Here is a 5,869-nt window from a genome sequence, read left to right on the forward strand (position 1 = left end):
TCTCTCCATGACGACATCCAGACAAGATGGAGCAGCTCCTTTTTTATGATCAAAAGTACAATTCTTAAGTCCCGTATCGTGACGTGGCATCTGGCTTTATAGCTGCCTACCAAATATGGCACAGTTGGCTGTGAAATGCAAACAGGATCAGGTTTTACATACCAAACTGTACTGATCCATACCGGACCGCTGGGTGGAAATGGGCTTTACACTTTACACATAAAACCAACAACAACAATAACACTATTAGTTTTGATAATGAAAATATGATAAAAACAGTATCTGTATTGGTACATATGCATCAGATCAGACCTGAATAAAGTGGATCGTGTGCATCTCTGGCAGTAATGGAGCTTTGACTAGAATGGCAAACATGTTAGAAATGGCGCCTTAGTGCGCGGCGCTGACGGACCGAAACAGAAAACTTTGTGTTTCACAATGGAGGATTGTTCAACTTCCATTCGAAGAATACTGATTAAATTAACTGAAGAAGGATGTTTGACTTTTTATTTAGAACTTCTGGAAGTGTGAATCCCAACAGCTCGCTTCAGATTCTCGTGAACACCTTTACACCTGCACAATGCGAACGCTTTAAATTGATTCAAATATAGCTCCTAATGATTCATTGTGGGGCATCATGTCAAAAACGGCCTCCCAAAATGAACGTGTTAGTGCAGGAGGGGGACGGGATAATTCTCCATTCATGTGAGAGACGGGGGTCTGTCAGTACCCTGTGTTTATGCACTCCTCTCGCTGACGTGGGTAATGGAACGTGCAGTAATAACAGTGGAGGGACGGCATCGCAGTGGGAATCATTGGAAACGCTCGTTTTTGCAGCAACATTGTGCCTTATCTGAATATTAGTGGAGCGTGAATGGCTCGCCGGTGCCACCGCAGACGCGGGATCTGCACTTTTCTCGAGTCCAAACCATCAAGAAAACACATCGCTCCTGTTGCCATGGGGATTAAACGCATTAAGGTGCAATAAGAGGCGTTGTTTCATTATGCTTGGCTGCATTAGTTTTCACATTTAGCAGAATGTGCAACATTTCCCCTGCCAAGTGTGTTCTCTGAATAAGATTACAAAACAAAACAGCTCCCAGAACACTCCCTGTTTGATAATGGCGTACTGCAGCCTCGTCACTGAATGAGTCCGGGCTTGTTTCTGCTCAGAATACCTGTCTGTTTTTTTCACTAAGCCTCTACTTCTATAGAAACTGGGGACATTCCAGCTGGCCGGGGGTGCTTATTACTGCTGGTTTGTTTTGAATGGGAGTGTATAAGGGATTCTCCGTCTGCGTTGTGGGAGGGAACTAAGGGCAGCCGTAGCTGAGAGGTCAACACTCGTCTATTGACAAAGGTGAGACAGACGTGAGCAACACCCTCTGATTAACATGTCCATTAGTTAACCCAGACACACAGCAGAGCAGACATGGAGCACCGGGGTCAAATATCACCTCGCCACAGTGTTGTGTGTGTGTGCCTAGTTTTCCTCCACTCAATAACGTTCTATATCTCAGACTGAATTTAATTGTCTATCTGAATCTGCAGCCTGTTCTCAATCCCCCCAAAAAGGATGTTTTTTTTTTTTTTTAGTGCCCTTGCATGTGAAAATATGAATACCAATTACCACTGTTGGAACTTCTGGAGGCTTCGAGTGTGTTGTTTTGATATTCTGTGACAATAAGTTAATAAGTCAGCGTAAGCGCTTTAAGGTCTGAAAGCAACACATTAGTTTTCTTATTAACCACATGTTCTTGTGTCCTAATGGGGGCACCGTAGCCAGCTCCCCACACACACACACACACACACACACACACACACACACACACTCTGACCGTAGAGTCTCTCTGTAGCCACGGTGATTGAGAAGAAAAACACCACTCTGCTGTGGAATCGCTCGCTTCACTTTACAAAAGTCCTGGACATGTCAACATATGCAAACTAACACTGAGCATCAGTCTGCTTCATCATCCTTTTAAAAACACATTCAGTGAACTCTGAAGAACAGCTGCCCATGTCGCGCTCCGCCCATGTGCACCGCCTGTCAGCACCTGTGTGACATAAAGCTGTTTCTTCTTCTCTAGATCCTCACTTGTACTTACTTCCTCTCTGATGTTCTACTATATGAAATGTAGAATGACGAAGCCTGACTTCCCTCTATTGTTCTGTGGATCATCAGCGACATTTACAAACTGCACTGCAGACTTTCTATTTGCCGCCCGTCTTTGCCAGGATAGTCCTGGAAAAGAGATTTGATATCCCGTTTTCTCTTAGTTAAGTTCAAGGTAAGCAAAATATAAAAAAAAGCTGCGTCACAACTGTCTCTAGTTGAAGCATAAGCACAAAAAGTAAAACATTCCCCTTTCAAACTTTAATGAAAAAGTCTTACTAGACGTTTCTTGTTTTTTAAGTGCTGTGTTGACAGCTGTATTTGAACTCTCTGAGGACATGGCACATTTATAAATCCTGACAGACCGTGGAGCCCTGCACATGCCAAACTGACTCCAGAGAGGTACCCAGAAAGTTCCATTTCGAAAAGCTTTGGGCTACTGATGAAGCTGCTGAATATGACATGTTGTGAGTGAGAACGTGTTCGAACATGGAAATGATTCACATCTGACGTTCATGTTGCAGCGTCACCCTGAATTCCCAGCTGAGGTTTGTTTCCTGAATTCACAGCCGGATCGATTCTTTTTCTTCTTCCCTTCTAAGCTGAAGAGCACAGGGGTTCGACTACCTGGATGCAGAAAGTCAATACATTGTGAAAGGGGTCACTGGGAGGCAATTTAGATTTAGATAGAAGTCAAAAGTTAATCCAGAAACAAAACGAGCTGCAGGGAAAAAGTGCACAAGGTGTGACTGGGTGCGGGCTGCGCCACTTTGTCTCTTTTGTGAAGGTGGGATGGTCAGATTTAGAGGGTAGCTGGCAGGAGCCCTGCACAGAGAATCTGAGGACTCCTCTGAATAATGCATGAACAAAGGTGTCTCTCAAGAGGATAAAAACAAGTCAGACAACAAAGTGCCTAAATCTCTTAATTACACAGCTGGCTTTTGACAGTTAATACAACTTGAGGAGTGTGAAATAAATTGTCCTCGTTGTACTACTGTATGCTGACAACATTTTCTTCATGTCGCCAGGTTTTTATATGCAGAATAAAACAGCAGCAACCTGTGGAGGAGAATGAATTCTAAAAGCTTTAGACAGTGGTGGTACCTATTAGCTTCCTAATTAAATAAACACATACAGTGTCTGTGAAATGTGGAGGAGGTGTGATTGTGACGACTCACGAAACCAACAGTTCAGCAGCATAACACAAAGAGACAGTCAATAGAGCAGTAAGCTCTCACGTGGAGGAACGAAGCTTCCTCTTAAAGCAGCAGGAAGTAGCTTAAGTGAGAGTGTAGATTATATAGACCGATGTGTGGAAATACAATTATTCCTTTTGCTGTACACAGTATCACAAGCCGTCCAGCCTGACTCCCCTCTAACCTCTGCGTGTTCTCTTCGAGCCCAGTGATTGGACGACTGCTGCTCAGCTGCAGGGTTTAGTGGATGATCAATTACAGTAGAAGTAACAAACAGAAAAACTGATCACTTTGGCAGCTGACGGGGCGAGGAAGATGTTTTGGCAAAGGTCATCTGGAAGCTATAAACTTGTAACAAAAACACATCCGCGCCGTCACTCTGAAGCTCATAATCCCTAAACGGATTGATGCCGGACCTGCGCAGCTTTTAGGATGCGGAGGCTGAAACCAGCCCTCATGAAGCTGTTCTCCTCAAAGTCTCCACATTTCAGGTTTACGTGGAGTCACAGGATTATCCCAGCTAAGCCAGAAAGAGCACATTAGAGGTGACAACACATTTTTTAGCGAGGAGTCGGGAAAGAGCAGACGGTTCTACATCAGACTAAAAATAAAGGTTTGAGTCCGTGGATGTGGATTCTCATGTCCCCTCACTGCATCAGAAAAGTGTTTTTGAAATGTTTCTGAAGCCGTTCACACATAGGGCTGCTGCGGATCTTCTCCTGACCTGGCTGTTCACGTCTTATGCTCCTCACAGTGAGAGAGTCTCCCCGTCACACAGGGCAGGGGGAGGGGCCTCCTGAGGTACAGTAAGACGTGACGTAAGAAACAACGCAAAAGTAGCGGAAGAAGCAGCAGCGTCCGCTTTACGATGCTACACTGAGAATATTTGTCTTTGTGCGTCGTGTTGTTCAACGGAATCACAATATCAACAAAAGAGAAAAGAAGAACATACTGACCGAACAGAAAAGGTTGTGCAGCCGTTTAATCGCACAGAGATCATTGTGCTTGCGTGCATACACTACATGAACTGACTCCAGCAACAGGATATAAACCTCACCACCCTCTCTGATTGGCTCGAGGTGAATTCTCTGGATAATTTCTTTCTGCTTTTCTCACATCAGCTAACTCGGACTTGCTGCGTAAAAACACACACACACACACACACACACACACACACACACACACACACACACACACAAAAACAACAACAGACAGGAGACAAAATGTGTCTGTTTGCGTTCACACATACCGCTCCTTCAGCAATTATCAGGTTTTCAGGAGGTTTGTGCATGTGTGAAAGCGCTATAAGTGATTTTTTATTTTAGTTATATTTTTTAGTTTGTGTTCAATTCGTCTAGCACAACAACAAAGAAAGACATTGTAATGCAGAATTGAACATAATTGTGAAACGCCGCTGTGTCACTGGCTCATTTGCATACTACCCTGGATGACATCATGGCACTAAAAGCCATATTTATAAATCTCAGCTATGATGACTTATCGGGTGATAATAACGTGTTTGTGCCAAAGTCTAACGGGTGTGATGTTTGCTTCTCATGTGGAGACGTGTGGGAACTGTTGTGAAGGTGTAAAGGAAAAATTTCAGTTTGGATATGATACTGGGAATATTTAAGTTTCAGACAAGCTTGTATTTAAAGAATGCATCAACTGAGAAAATCAAGGCTGGGCGGGAATCTGATTGGTCATTTCATTTTGTCAGTAAATTTCCTGTTTTGGCCAAGAATCAAATGTAATGTAACCATTTTAAACATTTTTAATGTCATTCAGGCCACCGTTCTTCAAGTCGGCAAAAACGTACAGACTTTTTCAGCACATAATCCAAAATCCTGATTGGTCGATGTGGCTCACAAGGCCTGTCACTCATCCTCGGTGAATATATGAGTGCGTCCATATTATTTTAACCTTGAATTCCAAACTTATTTTAAATAATCTTTTGGATTTGGATAATTTCCAGCTTTGAGAAGAACACCGGAGGAAAGTTGGAAATGTATAACAAAGTCACATTTCTAACTACTGCTAACATTTGAAATAACCCTGGGCATAAAGTATTTTTTTTGTTTGTATCATCGACGCTGTCCTGAATGACAAACACAGTTCAATATGGAGCCCTTCCGACATCTCTGCACTTCCACAAATCATCGGCTCTAAATTGAGAGTTTGTAATCTGACGTCGGTTATTTTCAGGACTGCTTATCTGAATAGAACATGAGGAGCAGAATGAGTTTCTGACTTTTGGAAATAAGAGCCCCGGCCGTCGGTTTTACATATTTATTCGGTAGCAAAGGTTGGAAAACGCAGCTGGGAAACTAAATAATGTATCAACATCTAATGCTGATTCCTCTTCATAGGGCACACTCTCTAAATGAGGAGAGGGCAACACGAGAGGCAGATGTATAGCTCAGCAAGAGCCTATTTATCCTGCCGGAGTGCGCAGAGGCAGCGTGAACCCGTCCTGCTTTACATGTGGATAAGCAGAGTGTTCCGGTTTGATTGAAAACGCTGCTATCTAAGCTGTGATAAATATTCATCCCGTGGCCTT

This window comes from Symphodus melops, assembly GCF_947650265.1.
Source record: "Symphodus melops genome assembly, chromosome: 13".
NCBI lineage: Eukaryota > Metazoa > Chordata > Actinopteri > Labriformes > Labridae > Symphodus > Symphodus melops.